This window comes from Bufo gargarizans, chromosome 3 (genome assembly GCF_014858855.1).
Source record: "Bufo gargarizans isolate SCDJY-AF-19 chromosome 3, ASM1485885v1, whole genome shotgun sequence".
NCBI classification, from domain to species: Eukaryota; Metazoa; Chordata; class Amphibia; order Anura; family Bufonidae; genus Bufo; species Bufo gargarizans.
Genome location: NC_058082.1, coordinates 157,012,675 through 157,027,914, shown reverse-complemented (window position 1 = coordinate 157,027,914; position 15,240 = coordinate 157,012,675).

The window sequence follows — 15,240 nt, the reverse complement described above, 5'->3', positions numbered from 1 at the left end:
AAATTTTCTGAAATATAATGCAGATGGATCCGTTCTGAACTGATCCTATCGTCTGCATTATATGAGCGGATCCGTCTGGGCAGACCCCAGACGGATCCGCTCTGAACGCAAGTGTGAAAGTAGCCTAACACGAGCCGATTATTCAGGTACTCCAGGCAATTTGAAGGCCAAATTTGTGCTGACAGTTTTCCTTTAAGGCTACTTTCACACTTGCGTTCAGAGCGGATCCGTCTGGGGTCTGCCCAGACGTTCCGCTCATATAATGCAGAAGATGGGATCCGTTCAGAACGGATCCGTCTGCATTATATTGTAGAAAAAATTCTAAGTGTGAAAGTAGCTTCAGACGGATCCGTCCAGACTTTACATTTAAAGTTAATGGGGGACGGATCCGTTTGAAAATTGAGCCATATTGTGTCAACATCAAATGGCTCAGGTGTCCGCCTGCTGAGCGGAGCGGAGGCCAAACGGTGCCAGACTGATGCATTCTGAGCGGATCCGCATCCACTCAGAATGCATTAGGTCTGGACGGATGCGTTCGGGGATGCTTGTGAGAGCCTTTAAACGGAACTCACAAGCGGAGCCCCGAACGCTAATGTGAAAGTAGCCTAAATTAGTTATGCAAAATAAAAATCATTAGCAGAAGAAATAGTAAAAATACCCTATCCATGAGTTTTCCATTATTTAATGAGAACAGGGGTAATAAATCAATATCTAGAGCACCTGAAGTTATGAAGTTGATGTAAATAACCCCCATGGTACTAAAGAGAATGTGGAAGCATGCGAACAATATAGGCTCAGACTGGCCCACAGAGGTACAGGTGAATGCCTCGATGGGCCCCTGAACAAGGTGGGCCCCTAGTCTTCCACCCCCTGCACAAGTGGCACATAACACAGTAGACTTACTGCACTACATTCATTTGATCTGCATTTGATTTCAGAACAGCTTCCGGCACAGGTAAGGGCTTACTTGTGCATCGCCGGGTGGGTGAGTCTACCTTACTAAAAGATGGCAGCCCGCATGTGTTCGCTGGCGAACACTGCAAAATGACCATCACTGTATATATGTACCATGCCAAAATAATACTCCCCTTCAAATATAAATTTTCTGTAAAAATGTTCTAATACAGTAAGTCCTTTAAGGAAAGGCTATGGTAAAGTAAATTGTTAAAGATGACAGAAAATAAAAAATAACCTTTCAAAAAAAAAAGAGAAACTCTATTTACATTGGGGATGGTGAGCTGGGGCATTTTGTATGTGGGCCTGGGTGCGCTATTATTATTATTATTATTATTTATTATTTAAGCGCCATTCATTCCATAGCGCTGTACATATGATAAGCGGTGCACATACATAACACAGACAATTGTACTAATCATAAACAAGATGAGTTACAAACTGGTACAGAAGGAGAGAGGGCCCTGCCAATGAGGGCTTACAATCTACATGGTATGGGAGAAGGACACAGTAGGTGCGCTATAAAATAAAGATGCTTTCTTAGGTCTTTTTGTGGTGCGATGTCAAACCCACTATTAAAAAATACTAAAAATCTGCCTTCTCTGCAGTGCCATTGGCAGGAGTACATTGTGATGGAGACCCAACAATTGAGTATTATGAGAGGGTGTTGAAATGATCAGTTCCATGTCACCAATACCCCTCAAGTCATATTGTGTCCCAAATGCAGAAACATTTCTGTATTCAGGCAGTTTCTGGGGAACAATAATTATATCCCCACAGTATCCACAGTATTAATAATGCCCCCATAGGGCCTGTAGTGGAAGTGAGATCCCTATATAGTTCCCCCAACAGTAATAAGGCCCCTCTATAAGGCACTCCAGTAGTAATAAGACCAATCTATAAGGCACCCCTATAGTGGCCCGAGTATTTATGATGCCCCCCTGAAGTATTTATACCCCGGTAGTGCCCATATATGTATAATATCCACTGTAGTGTTCTGACCTGTATTATAATGTCTCCCCTATAGTGGTAAAATATATAATTCTCTCTCACCTGTTAGTCCACCCCCCCCCCCCCCATAATATAATGCCCCCTGTAGTGATAATATATATAATGTTCTCCCCCTGTAGCGGTAAAATATATAATGCTCTCTCCCCAGTATGATGTCCCCTGTAGTGGCAGTATGAATAATGTGTGACTCTTATTTTTGCTGGAAAATTTGCACAAATCCCTTGATAAATTCCCCTCTATCAGTCTGCATGCTGACAGCTTTGGTTTTCACATGTGCTGTCTTGTGATGAAAGTCATATAATATTTACTACTAAATGAATAAATGGTGAGTAATGATTTCAGTAGTTGGCTACAGTACAGAAGAAAGCTGTCAGGTGACAATGAATGCGGCCAAGTATCATTAGTTGTGTTGTGCAAGATTAGGAGGTGCACACTCCTGATTCATTCAGAAAAAAATTAAATGCCATGACCTGAATTTCAGGTATTGATACAATAAGATCTATGATTACTGTACCTGGACATAGACTACATTAATGTTTTTAACTGTCTAGAACAGCATACTGGAACTGAAATGAAATTACTAAGCTCAAAGAGCAGACTTTATTTTTAAAGGGGTTGTCTCACTTCAGCCAATGGCATTTATCATGTAGAGAAAGTTAATACACGGCACTTACTAATGTATTGTAGTTGTCCATATTGCTTCCTTTGCTGGCTAAATTTATTTTATTTATCAAATAATACACTGTTCGTTTCCATGGTTAGAACCACCCTTCAGTCCATAAGTGGTGGTCCTGCTTGCACGCTATAGGAGAAAGCACTGGCCTCTTTGGTGGCCAGCACCGTGGGAGCACACATAGGCTTGTGCTTTTTACTATAGTGTCCAAGCATGACCACCACTGCTGGTTTACAGGGTGGTCGTAAATATGGAAACAAGCAATGTATAATGTGATTAAAATAAATGGATCTAGCCAGCAAAGTAAGCAATATGGACAACCACAATACATTAATAAGTGCCTTGTATTAACTTTGTCTACATTATAAATGCCATTGGCTGAAGTGAGACAACCCCTTTAAGGCTCCAAGTACATGGTAGAACCTTTGAGAAAGAGACTGGGTGGTGACTCCAGATTTGTAGTTTAAAACCATAGACACTTCATGTCACTGTATGGTGTTCCTTACAGAACCACATTCTTAGAGAATAGCTCAGTAATAAGACTTTCAGTACATTTGTTGTGAGATTCCTTGTGAAATTGGAGGCATAATTGTACAGTAGGGCTCCATGGAAGTCTGTGTGGAGTATTACAGCTCCATACAACTTTGAAAGCTGCATATAGAGAAAATTTGTCTTACCTGTAATTTTGCTTTCCTCAAGTCTAAAGGCAGCACAGAAGGGGATATGTTGTCCATCAGACACTACCCTAGGACCAGCCCACCTAGAATAATAAATTAAAAAATTTGCATAATTATTGATGCTATAAAACTCGTGTAATAAACAGAGACGAATAGCTGCCTTCATACTCCATGAAAGCAGAATTAGGCCAGTTTAATATGATTTATGATGCTGTGAGTTGCCTGACCGTGTGTCTACTGAGATGTTCTAACATAATGAGTACAGTATAGTAGACCAGCACTCAGGCAGGAACCAACAGCATTGTAAGTCATTGTGATGCTGTGAGTTTACTCAGTGGAGCAGTGTTTGGACTGAGATATGCATCCCTCACATGGAGCGTGTTCCCGAACATACTCGTGTGAAACCGACCTTACAGGTAAGGCAAATTATTGCTTTCCTCTACATACATCAGACCGCACAGAACTGGATGTAAATAGAAAAAGAAGAGGGCATCTTGTAGAATGGCACTGACAACTTCTGGCAGATAATCGCTAACAAGCGTTCATTTATCTGCCAGTGTAAAGGTGCTGCCAGTTACCCAATGAACGAGCGAAACGCTTGTTTATCGGGTAATATGATCATTTGTGTGGACACCAAAATCATTGTTTCTCAGCAGCAGATCATGCCGTCTAAACACGTTCTGCTGCCAGCAATGATTCTCTGAGGACAAATGATAGCATTTGTGATCACAACTCCCTATACTGTGGAGGAGATTGTCAGAAAGGAATGCTTCCTTCCAACAATCGCCTACTAAATTGTTCAGTGTAAAGGGGCCTTATAGAAGCCTTGATGTTGAGCCTGTAGTGCTTCACAAAGGTGCAAAGTATGGACCAGAAGGCCCCATAGCAGACTACTTGAAGAAATACTTGGGCCCTTTTTTCCCCATGGAATGAAGGCTGAATGGGCAGAATAGGTCCTTCCTGGAAAGGAGCTAGGTTCTCTTCTGATAGATTGGCTTCAAAGAAAGATTTTTTTTTTTTTTACCAACCTTGCCAGAGAGTCATTTTAAGCTTTGAGAACCTCTGGGGTCAGAGAAGACAATAAATAGTTTCTCACGTAGCCCTTTTGTGCAGGGCAATAAATCTTGATTGATCTTTTCACATCTAAAGAATGAATATTTTTTCTGAACATCATCTTCTGCTTTATAAAAGACAGCAGGTAGAAATGGTTTGCTGTTAATGTTTTCTATGAGAGACCTTTTTGTACAACATGTGCAAGTCTCAGAGCAATACCATCCGCAAACAGCCTCAGGTAAGGATGTTTGAAGGAAAGGACTTGTATTTCATAGGCTTTTATGCAGCGGAACCACCAGCTGCTACCTCTTGGAGTAGTCTCCATTCAGTGAAAGCTGACTCAGGTAGGTCAAGAGACACCAGTGTGTGGCAACAATGGGGACAAGCCGAATCACAGTTAGTGAACAAGCCGAGGTCAGGGCAGGCAGAATTTGGTCTGGTAAACGGGACAAAGATTGGGGAAGGCAGCACAGGGTCAGTATGATGGGCAGGTGGAACAGGTACAACATGGTAAACAGGCAGAGCTCGGTATGGACTAGGCAAGCTAGGAACCTCTTTGCTCAGACACCCTTCCATAGAATAAGGCTAGACAGGACATGTGCGCCCTACGAACATAGAAAACTTCAGGCAGGAAGCAGAGAGGCTGTGAAGTGAGCAGCACTTCCAGTAATTCAGCTGCGTGCTCACCAGGAATAAGCAGTGAGATGCCAGCACGCACAGACCACCAGTAAACATGCTGGGAGTTACTGGCAGGTGTATGATATTACTGGGTGAGCCTTATCCTCCTTTCTGATTGGTGAATTGTGACCTAAGATGCCATTTCTTGATGTCTCATTTTGATTATATCAGTTTTGGATCTATATTTAGGCCTCATGCACATGACCGTTTTTTTTTAAGGTCCGCAAAAACGGGGTCCGTAGGTCCGTGATCCTTGACCGTTTTTTCATCCGTGGGTCTTCCTTGTTTTTTGGAGGATCCACGGACATGAAAAATGAAAAAAAAATCTAAGTCAAGTTTGCCATTGAAATGATAGGAAAAAACGGACACGGATCACGGACACGGATCACGGACGCGGATGACAATCTTGTGTGCATCCGTGATTTTTCACAGACCCATTGACTTGAATGGGTCCGTGAACCGTTGGCCGTGAAAAAAATAGGACAGAAATGAAAAGAAATACAAAAACGACACATCAGGGATATATACTGCATGTGCTCTGTGGCAATACTTCTGTTCCTCAGTTGTAATTTGAGGACATAGAGATATAGGCAGGGTAATCTCTTGTTTGTTTGGGCCTGTCCCTAGATGTGGCCCTCTACTACGCAGTCCCTGCCTAAAAACGTAATGGCCGCCCCGATAGGGGCGATCCCGTATTCTGGAACCTCCTGATATGCCCTAGGCTGACCCTATTGCACTATTATAGGCAGAGCCTTGTTGGATGCCCATTAATTAGTGGCCTATTCTAGGTACAAAAAATAACAAAATTTCCGTACATAGAGCAATGGAGCACCACGGCCGTGGATACCCTATATGATAATGAACAATTGCTCTTAATGTGTCGTCTTTACGATACACCAAATTTTCAATATGTATGATTATCTATGTATATACCAACACATACAGATATCTATATATCAACTAAAGAGAAATCGGTACCATATAATATCCCTTAAAATAGTTTTTTTATTATTATAGAATGACATAAAAGACATATACAAAAAAAAACATGAATACAGAGATCATACAGAGTGCCATACATAACAGTCCACATTAATATCACTTATTTGCAATAGGTATTTGCTATATATACAACTATATTGCTGTTGGATGGCTGCGCAGAGACGCTCAGGTCAGCATATAATATCAATTAGCTGGCTCTGGCTATGCTTACAGCCATCCCAACTCGCAATATATTTGACTTAGTTATAGGTCAGATGGTGTTTCTGATGTGGCAACCGACACCATGTAGCTTCTAAGTAATATCATCTAGTACTGCAGTGTATCAAATCAGGCCGATCAAAGTTTCTATTTCTTACCCTATGTTCAGCGCTGTAAGAATGTGGGCTGGTTCGGTATGGCGTGCGCTCCTCGACGCGCGTTTTGCTTTATTGCTTCATCAGGAGGGGCTGGTTTTCTAATGAATGATGAGGTCTTTTTATGTGGGTGTTGGCTGAGTATTGGCCTATGGCTTGATGTACAGGTCCTTCTAAAAAAATTAGCATATTGTGATAAAGTTCATTATTTTCTGTAATGTACTGATAAACATTAGACTTTCATATATTTTAGATTCATTACACACCAACTGAAGTAGTTCAAGCCTTTTATTGTTTTAATATTGATGATTTTGGCATACAGCTCATGAAAACCCAAATTTCCTATCTCAAAAAATTAGCATATTTCATCCGACCAATAAAAGAAAAGTGTTTTTAATACAAAAAAAGTCAACCTTCAAATAATTAGGTTCAGTTATGCACTCAATACTTGGTCGGGAATCCTTTTGCAGAAATGACTGCTTCAATGCGGCGTGGCATGGAGGCAATCAGCCTGTGGCACTGCTGAGGTGTTATGGAGGCCCAGGAAGCTTCGATAGCGGCCTTAAGCTCATCCAGAGTGTCGGGTCTTGCGTCTCTCAACTTTCTCTTCCCAATATCCCACAGATTCTCTATGGGGTTCAGGTCAGGAGAGTTGGCAGGCCAATTGAGCACAGTAATACCATGGTCAGTAAACCATTTACCAGTGGTTTTGGCACTGTGAGCAGGTGCCAGGTCGTGCTGAAAAATGAAATCTTCATCTCCATAAAGCTTTTCAGCAGATGGAAGCATGAAGTGCTCCACAATCTCCTGATAGCTAGCTGCATTGACCCTGCCCTTGATAAAACACAGTGGACCAACACCAGCAGCTGACCAACACCAGCAGCTGACATGGCACCCCAGACCATCACTGACTGTGGGTACTTGACACTGGACTTCAGGCATTTTGGCATTTCCCTCTCCCCAGTCTTCCTCCAGACTCTGGCACCTTGATTTCCGAATGACATGCAAAATTTGCTTTCATCCGAAAAAAGTACTTTGGACCACTGAGCAACAGTCCAGTGCTGCTTCCTATCTGTAGCCCAGGTCAGGCGCTTCAGCCGCTGTTTCTGGTTCAAAAGTGGCTTGACCTGGGGAATGCGGCACCTGTAGCCCATTTCCTGCACACGCCTGTACACGGTGGCTCTGGATGTTTCTACTCCAGACTCAGTCCACTGCTTCCGCAGGTCCCCCAAGGTCTGGAATCGGTCCTTCTCCACAATCTTCCTCAGGGTCCGGTCACCTCTTCTCGTTGTGCAGCGTTTTCTGCCACACTTTTTCCTTCCCACAGACTTCCCACTGAGGTGCCTTGATACAGCACTCTGGGAACAGCCTATTCGTTCAGAAATTTCTTTCTGTGTCTTACCCTCTTGCTTGAGGGTGTCAATGATGGCCTTCTGGACAGCAGTCAGGTCGGCAGTCTTACCCATGATTGCGGTTTTGAGTAATGAACCAGGCTGGGAGTTTTTAAAAGCCTCAGGAATCTTTTGCAGGTGTTTAGAGTTAATTAGTTGATTCAGATGATTAGGTTAATAGCTTGTTTAGAGAACCTTTTCATGATATGCTAATTTTTTTAGATAGGAATTTTGGGTTTTCATGAGCTGTATGCCAAAATCATCAATATTAAAATAATAAAAGGCTTGAACTACTTCAGTTGTGTGTAATGAATCTAAAATATATGAAAGTCTAATGTTTATCAGTACATTACAGAAAATAATGAACTTTATCACAATATACAAAATTTTTTAGAAGGACCTGTATTTAGTGTCATGTGATTCCACTGACATCGATTTCCTACTTAGCGCGTCATGCGATGGCTCGATTGAGGATTGTAATGGGACTTCCGCCCTTCCGTCCGCGCGATCCAAATGAGGGCAGATACTTCTGACGTCATCAGGCTCACGCTTGACGGGACGGCGAAAGTCCTCTCATCTGCAATCCATGACGCGCATGGAGATCTCAGTCTGGTTTTCTTACATATGTGAGGGAGTCTATTTATCTCATCTACCTTTATGTATATGTTATTTTCCATATAATTCTATCTCCACCATGAATGACCTAATAGTAGTAAAAATACCATCTACAATCCCTCGATATTCTATATTGGAGATTTGGATCGCCCTGATATCATACATCGGCAATAATACATAGCATCACCATGTTTACATGATTATTTCATATTAAGTATATTTTAAAATGTGTATCAAACATTTAAAAGTCCATATTTCCAAAGATATATAACATCTACATAATTTTCTCATATTCTATCCATAAAATGTATACAGCAAAGATTCCCAAACTATATATTTACAAAATTACATCAATATAATATTTTAGTATTTTCTAATAAAGTGCCATGTGTATAAGTGCAAATAAATGTGCCATACATATGTTAAATATCAAGTGCATGTATACTTGATGTACTGAAGTGTCTCCATAAAAAGTTTTCTTTATATATAAAATGCTTTTTCTTCTTTTTATATTATTTTTTCATATTATATATATAGACAAATTATAGTGCAATAATCTTATCCTAGCGTTAAAGTGACATGTGCATTACTAGTGTATATCTATAATATCATGTATATACATGGTGTAATCTCCATTTATCTATATTATTACTAATTAATTCTTATATTTTTAGATGCGATTTACTATCGCTTAATGAAATACCAATGCATATATAAAATTACTCCTACTGATCTCACCTATTCTTCATATCATAGATGTTGATTATTTATATTCTTGTTTAGATGTCTAATTGCTATATTTATGGGAAGTCATCCTTAATGTATCTCAATATTTTCTCAATATGTGTATACTTACTATTTATTCTACATCTTTCCTCTGGCCACTGTGCATACATGTGATAAACTGCCGAAACAGTCACACATGTATACACTATGGCCATGTACATCTATATGATACCAAATATACATTGACTTTACTCACAGACATATAGGTTTATCGTTTGAGATGCTTGTTTCATATATTAAAATATTGTATTCTAGGTGGTGAAGTATACTTATTAGGTATCCAATTTTTCTTCTAAATTTTCATGATTTTTTTCTCTTTTTTCCTTCCCTTTTCTTCTCTGTTTATTTCCATCTTCACAGGTTTCTTCTTTCATCATGACTCCGGCCATTGACCAATCCAACACATATAGGTAAGTTCTACAATCATTACAATAAGACAGTATTAAAATATTATATATTAATTACTAAACTTAAACATTAAAACTTATCTAAAACCTCCTACAGTTATAGGAAGGAACTAAACCCAAGGGTTTCATTTAGTCCCCTAGGTGCCATGGTGACCAATCTAAAAATCCATTTGCTCTCAATTTGAGCCAATCTTTTGTTCAGGTCTCCTCCCCGTATTCCCATGTGTATCTGGTCTATACCTGTAAATTTTTAACAATTTCTCATCACTTTGATGGTATAGTTTAAAATGCCTTTGGATTGTTTTTAAATTATTTGGATCTTCTTCCTCTTTGCTTTTCTCTATATCCCGTATATGCTCCCTGATACGTATTCTCAACTCTCTAGATGTTAAACCTATGTATATTTTATTACAGGGGCATCTGGCATGGTATATTACCCCTTTTGAGGAGCACGAGATATATTCTCAGATTTTATATCTTTTATTGTGGTTTAGGCCAGTAAATTCAGAGGTCTTGATCATATTTTTACATGCCTTGCATGTCCCACATGGGAAGGATCCCTTTAATTTGTCTTTATTATCGCTGTCCGATTTGCTTATATAGTGGCTATGCACCAATGAATCTTTGAAATTCTTTGCCCTTTTGGCTGTAATAAGGTTTTTTTTTTAGATGCATTTGTTGAGCACTACATCCGTTTGTAAGATATTCCAATGTTTATTTAGGATATCTTTTATTTGCCACCATTGGCTATTGTATTCTGTTAAAAACCTGGTGTTTGATGATGAATCATCCATTTTGATTATATTTGGACATAGTAGTTGTTCTATGTATATACCAACACATACAGATATCTATGTATATATTTATATATTACGATGCCAAACACATTTATTGGTATAAATATGATTTTTTATAAAAAGCGCCTGGATTTGCTGCCCTAGAGCAGCAGCATACAACTAGGCACCTTGACCCCAACGCGTTTCACCAATATCAATAACCTGGGCTCGTCAGGGGACACTTAGTTCAGTGTCCTACTAGGCATCAACACTTAAGTAAGGATAGCAAAGTTGTCAAAAGCCATCAATCTTAATGACAATGCATCAGACATTCATGATAGATAACCTTATAGATGTAATATACTTGAATAGCTCGTCCTGTCAGACATGAGAGCCACAGGACACGCCTACACATTCAATACCAGTGGGGATAAAGTGCATGGAGCGGAGACCCTATAGGGTCAAGATACTCAACAAATTCCAAACCATGTCCAGGTAAGTAATCCTGGTAATACCCCAATAAATAGCCAAATAGGAATGGTCACATAAAATTGATAGTATGTGCCATCTCATACAAGTTAGATAATGTTACTTGCGTGCCCAGACTAAGAATGGATGGTCCCATATAATCACTGGGATTTGCAGCGTGCCCCCAGTGATCCAATATTGGCCCATGAGCAATATATGCCGGCGCCTCACTGGTCCCTTGTGTGAGGCAGTAACGTTGCATATACTGGATTAAACTCACTTGATTGGATTCTGATGGATATATGTGCTGCCTTCTCTTTTCTAATTCTGGTTTGTATGTATGGGGAAATTGGACTGAACCCCATGGTAGGCGTGCACAGACTGCTGTATTGTTTTTTTTTCTTTTGTATTCTGGGATTGCTACTCATGGTATATACGGTATGTACTTGGATGTCATTTACTATTCTGAAATAGGCCTAAATTAGGTGTATTTCAGGTGCAGATGGCGGCGCAACTGTTATTTTCTCCCCACTCACGCCAGGTCTAAAATTGTGCCGTGGGTGGGGAAGGGGACAAGTCAGAAGGCCCATCTCATTCACCATTTTGTACACTTGCTTTAGGCATAGAAAAAGGTCTAAGTGTAAGACAGCTCGGAAGCTGTCTTACATTTAGAACTGGCGCTGGATGCGCCATAGTTATGGAGAGGTCTGCTCCTCTTCATAACTATGGCGCATCCACCGCCAGCCCAGGGCCTTTATTAAGACAGGCATCTAAAACGAGAGATCGTATTAAATGTGCCCATTAATGCCATGGAACATTTCACATTATGTAAAAACACAAATGCAATCGCACTCTGCAACCAGCACTCTGGCCTGCCTTTATGCTGGATGTTGAATAAGGCATTGGTGTACATTTTGGCCAAAGCGTAATAAGCCACTCACCACGTCAAAGTCGCCTTCATGAGTGGTCCCTAACACTAGTTTCTACCTGTTATGGGCCATGACAGCCACACAAAGTCCAGGGAGTGTAGGTACAGCATGCACGCCAAGCACAATCTGCTTTTAACCTCGTCCGGTGCCATTACAGCTTTCATCGGATCCAGGGATGCAAGTATCAACATGCATGCTGAGCCCACTATATACTTCTCCTGGAGCCAAATGGCTGACGTGGTGAGTGGCTTATTACGCTTTGGCCAAAATGTACACCAATGCCTTATTCAACATCCAGCATAAAGGCAGGGCAGAGTGCTGGTTGCAGAGTGCGATTGCATTTGTGTTTTTGCGTTTGTATCTGTATTTTGCCATAGTGATCTGCACCTGCAGAGGGTTGTGCAGGCTGAATCCCCCATATTTCACATTATGTGTTTTGTAGTTGATAAATACCAGAAGATACTAATGCCCAACTATGACATAAAAAAGCACAAGGGGTACCGGAAAGGTAAAAAAACTGTCCAAGTTCCAAACTCAGAATGCACAATATGCATAAGTTGTACCTGAACGCATCAACGCTGTGGGAATTATTACCTGAGTCCTCAGGGTCAGACTAGGAACTTAAAGTGTAGCTGTTGTTTCAGTTTATTTTTAATATTGTGTAGGGATGGGGATGTTACACATTTTTGTAATATACTTGATTATGGAAAGATGTTTCTTTGTTCTAGAAAACAGGGCGCAAAGAGTCTTCTTAGCAAAGATCTAACAGCGTTGCTATGGAGAGTCTGTCTTCAGTCTGCTGCAGACGCCTGTGTGTAACATGCAGAGGCACCCAGCCGCCTCGTCATTACCTCAGTCCCTGACTATGGACTTGTGGTCTGACTATCACTGTACATCACCCTGCCTATAAGTCATCTTTAGTGCTCAGTAAAACGCAGAAGACCAAAGACAGACTCTCCATAAGTAATGCACAGTTACACTTTAAAGCGGACCTGCAAAAAATAAATAAGTGGTCCCAAGTTGTAGACGAGTCCATTCAACTCACCAATGAAACAATATAAACCACCTTGTTTGCTGATGACATGCTTTTATGTCGGATGTTCAAACTGATCTGGAACATAACTTGAAAAGGATGTCAGATTTTTGGTCAGTTCTTGAGGTTTAAAGTAAGCAAGTCAAAATGTAAAACACTTCTATTGGGATCTGTAGGAAAGGAAGGGGGGAAGGTATAGGCCACTTAGGGATTTCTATAGCAAAAACAAATATAAAATATTTGGGTATTAATATAGGCCATACACCTGACTTGATCTATAAACTAAACTCTCTGCCTGTTATTTCCAAAATATTACAGGATCTAAGTCAATGGCAAGGTCACCCCCTAAAATTCATGGGTAAATGTCACTTGTTGAAAATTATTTGTATTTCTAAATTACTCTATCTGATGAAAACTATCCCTATGGTGTTGAAACATGCCGATATACACTGACGAGCAAAAAGGTAACAATGTTTTGAACTTTTGACTTTCAGGCTCCATGTCTCACCGTCCACTACAGCTTCGAATGGGAGACTACCGTCATTTGATAGACAATCATCTTGGCTATCTCATACATAAATTGGACTTGCAACTATTTAGCATATGATTAGTTATGCAGATTCTTGTCATGTAACTGCATTGTTACTTAAAGTTCCATGATGTATATGGGAAGAAAATAAAGTGAAGATGGTTTGAAAGGCTGAGCACCACTTATAGTAGTGAGAAGGCTCAGATATATGGTGGTGCACCGTCCTGGAATCAAGGGGATTTAGTAGTGCCACCACATTTCTGTTTTTCTATATGAGAATAACTGCATTTTTACTGTTTTGCTACTGCTGGTGGAACAATCTTTTTCTTCTTGTACACTACAAATTACAACCTGTTCTCACATTCCCTAATAGCTCAGTGTGTTATTAGGTTGATTCCCAAGCAAAAGATCACTGGTACGAATTCAGGAGCAGTCATGAAGAACATTTCCCAAGAAAAGAGAAACAGCATCATCCAGCTAATCGATAGCGGTATCTGGATATGATAGCAGATCCCTTACAGGACTTTCCCACATCAGATCAAGCGGCATCAGAGGGGGTCATAAGTCCATGATGTCTGCGCTTCACCGCTCTCTCACATCCCATATGCAGCCTCCATAGAGGACATAGACTCCAGAGTAGACCACATTACCAGTTCCCACAATGAACTGATCGATGCACACAACTCGCTGGAGGATGAGGTGAAAGCATTAAAAGCCAAGATGGTTGACCTGAAGGACAGAAATAGACATAACAACCTAAAATTCTGAGGAATTCCAGATTCCGTCACCACCCCTGCTCTCAATCATTATATTTAGGACCTTTTGAAAGCGGCTCTCCCTGATAAGGATCCCCAACTTTTTCTTATTGACCAAGCCCACCGTCTTCCAAAGCCAAAGCATATCCCGGAATCCCTGCCTAAAGATGTTATCACCAGGATTCACTTTTACCATGTCAAGCAAGCCCTAGTGTCTGCCTCTAGAAAGAATAAGGGTTTACCAAATCCTTTTCATAAGGTTCAAATATACTCTGATCTCTCCCAGGGTACCCTGCAAGCGAGGAAGAGATTCTTTTCTGTAACCAGCCTATTGAAAGAGTTGAAAATCCCGTACAGATGGGGCTTCTCCCTGAAGCTTCTGTTTTACAGGGAGGGCAAAATCTATGCTCTCAGAAGCCCTGAAGACTGAGTATCCATCCTACGATACTGGAATATTTTGGAATCTTCACCAGCTCTACAATCCGCCTGGAAAAGCTCATCACACATACCACTGGAGTGGTCCACTGTGGGTGACTGATCTTATGTTCATACTAGGGATCTCTAGAACTCACATTGAATAGAGGGTAGGAGCTGTAAGGTCCAAACTGATATAACCCCCTGTAGAAATTTGGGACCCAAAGTGTACAGGTCCCCGGTTCATTATTTCACTCAACAGATGTTGAGACTTGCTCACTGTTCCACTGTTCTTATGTTGATGCTGTTTTTCTTTTTTTTTGGTCTCTGACTTATCAAGCTTCCTAATCCAGAAGTACATACTGGTCCCCACAATATGCTAAACGCACATATTCCCCACAGGTATCATGGCGGTTAAAGTGATGTCTATTAATGCCAGGGGCCTAAACTCCCCATACAAGAGAGCCTCGGTGTGGAAAGATGCTCAAGCAGCCCATGCTGATATTGTGTACGTATAAGAGATGCACTTTGTCAAAAATACACATCCCATTCTTTCCCATCGAGGCTTCTCCCAAATATTTCTGGCTAACTCTGAGAAAAAACGAGCTGGAGTGGCTATTGCTGTAAAAGATACCCTGCAAATTCAGATAGAGAATATGTTGGTGGATGATGGAGGCAGGTACCTTGTCCTAGTGTGCACTGTGGAGTCAACTACCCTGACCATAGCCATTGTTTA